A 2,113-nucleotide genomic window follows, 5' to 3' on the forward strand; every position below is an offset into this window, starting at 1 on the left:
TCTCTGCCCGGCAATGTCTGTTTTCCTTGGCACGCATGTGCCTCAAGAGTCATGGCTCATGCCCTTGGTTCTCACTTCTCATCCTGAGTAGGCAGGAGGATTGTATTTTCCAGTTCAAGAGTGAAGGAAGGGCACTCGAGAGAGAGGGTCGTACTACACCCTTCACCTCCTTCATCAGGATGATGTCAGGACGTGTGATGCCTCTGACCCATCGTTACTGACTAGCACACTGCTTGGCCCATGGTGGTCCCTGCATGTTTGTTGAGGAAGGAAAGATGGACCAAAGCTGAGCCTCCCCCAACCATTTCCCACATAAATAAAAAAGCTTAGAAAAAAAGAAGGGGGTAAAAAAAGAAAAGAAAAGCTTAGGATTTCTCAGGGTCTAGGTATCTATAAAAAACTCAGTACACTTTTCCTCTGGTGCCCAAATCCCCTTTATCTGTGTTGTTGAGGGTCGTGGGACATTGCTCAGTGCCCTTTAGTTCGGTGGAAATCTTTTATTGGAGTTGGAAGACAATCTACCTGTAAGAGCAAATATTATATAAAAACTTCAAGAAGACTGCAGTGGCATTTTCCTCCTTGGAACATAATATACACAGCACCTTTCGCACCACTCTCCACATTTTTCCATCTTACACCAGTTTTTGTTTGACAGATCCTAAGCACCTATCCATGAACAATGTTTTTTTTGTTTTTGTTTTTGTTTTTTTTTTTTTTAAGAGAAGAAAGAAAAGAAACTGGGATAGAAATGCCAGCGAATTCTACATAATCTCTCCCACATCGCCCACCCTCTGTGTAAACACACACACACACGCGCGCGCGCGCGCGTCCCTGTGGAGACCTCCTTCCCCATCCTCCCATCTCAAAACTCTGCGAAGTATGAGGTTTTGTTTTGTTTTTTTTTTTTTTTAACCTCGTTTAACGTAGCAGAGAGACACCGGAAACTCGAGAGCCCCAATCTCGGGCCCGTGTCCGTCCCAGGGAGGGATGCCCGCGGGCGGGGAGCTGCGGGCTCCTCTCCCACCGGCGGTGGCTCGGACCCCTTCGCGGCAGCAAACAGCCTCTAACATCCTTCGGCTTCCAACCGGTTGGTTGGGGGAGAGCGGGAGCGAGGCGGGGAGCGGGGCGGGAAGGTGTCCGCCCGTCGGGGTCGCCCGAGCGTCCGCCCCTCTGCGAAGTGGCCGCCGGCGTCCTCGCGCGCAGACCGGCCCCGGTGCCCCCCGCGCCGTCAGGACCCGCCCTGCCCGGGTGAGCGAGAGGCGGCCGCGGCGCTCCAGGGGAGCTCCCCGCAGAGACGCCGGCCGTGTCTGCGTAGGCCGTGTAGCCAGTGACCGGAAGTGAGAAGCAGGTGCTCCAGTGGCGCAATCGGTTAGCGCGCGGTACTTATACAGCAGTATGTGTGCGAGGGATGCCGAGGTTGTGAGTTCGAGCCTCACCTGGAGCATCGTTTTCCAACCAGAGGCTACATCCTCGAGGGAGACCCTTTCCTCTGCTTCCCCAGACCCTTTCCTCTGCCGCCCCAGGTCCTTCCGGACCATGTCGCACCATCTTTGATGTGTCTGAATTTGTTCTAAATCCTGTGTCCTCGCCGTTCTCCGTGGCGCTTGTGAAATCGAACAGTGTCAAGCGTTTATACAGACTGAATCTGCTGCGCGGCAGTGAGTTAGCTTCTCTCTTTATCCCCACCGGGTCCTGCAAGCGTTCCCCCATGCACAGCTCCTGACACCCCGCCTTCCCACTTTGCTCTAATGGTGATGGTTCCTCGGGGAGCCCCTGCCACATACTTAGAAAGTGCTTGCAGTGGTAAGCACTGAACTCCATGAGAGGGAGCTCAAAAGTGAGAAATTGTACAAGATCCCAGCCTGATTAAAGTTCCAGCTTGGGAGAACAATGAAATTTCTGATTTCAGATGGTGGCATCACCTCTAGTATTGTCCCCCACCACCCTTAAGTCTACCCTGATGAACCAACAACGAGGGATGATACAGCAGCATTTGCCAACTGAGAAACAGAACCTGGTGTCCTCAGATGATGCAATTGTCTGGGGCTGGAACAGGATGAGTGATAAAGAACCCCAGCAACCAGAAGTCCGTAGAAAGTCACAGGAGTGAGCA

At 52.7% G+C, this 2,113-nt stretch overlaps 1 non-coding gene across 1 annotated transcript; it reads left to right on the forward strand.

The window, feature by feature from the left end:
• The first annotated feature begins 1,350 nt into the window (after positions 1-1,350).
• On the forward strand, positions 1,351-1,444 carry TRNAI-UAU. Its single transcript has 2 exons — positions 1,351-1,388; positions 1,409-1,444. It is a non-coding gene; the product is annotated as a tRNA-Ile (tRNA).
• The last annotated feature ends 669 nt before the right edge of the window (positions 1,445-2,113 follow it).

The sequence above is a fragment of the Mustela erminea genome, chromosome 4 (assembly GCF_009829155.1).
Source record: "Mustela erminea isolate mMusErm1 chromosome 4, mMusErm1.Pri, whole genome shotgun sequence".
Classification (NCBI taxonomy): Eukaryota; Metazoa; Chordata; class Mammalia; order Carnivora; family Mustelidae; genus Mustela; species Mustela erminea.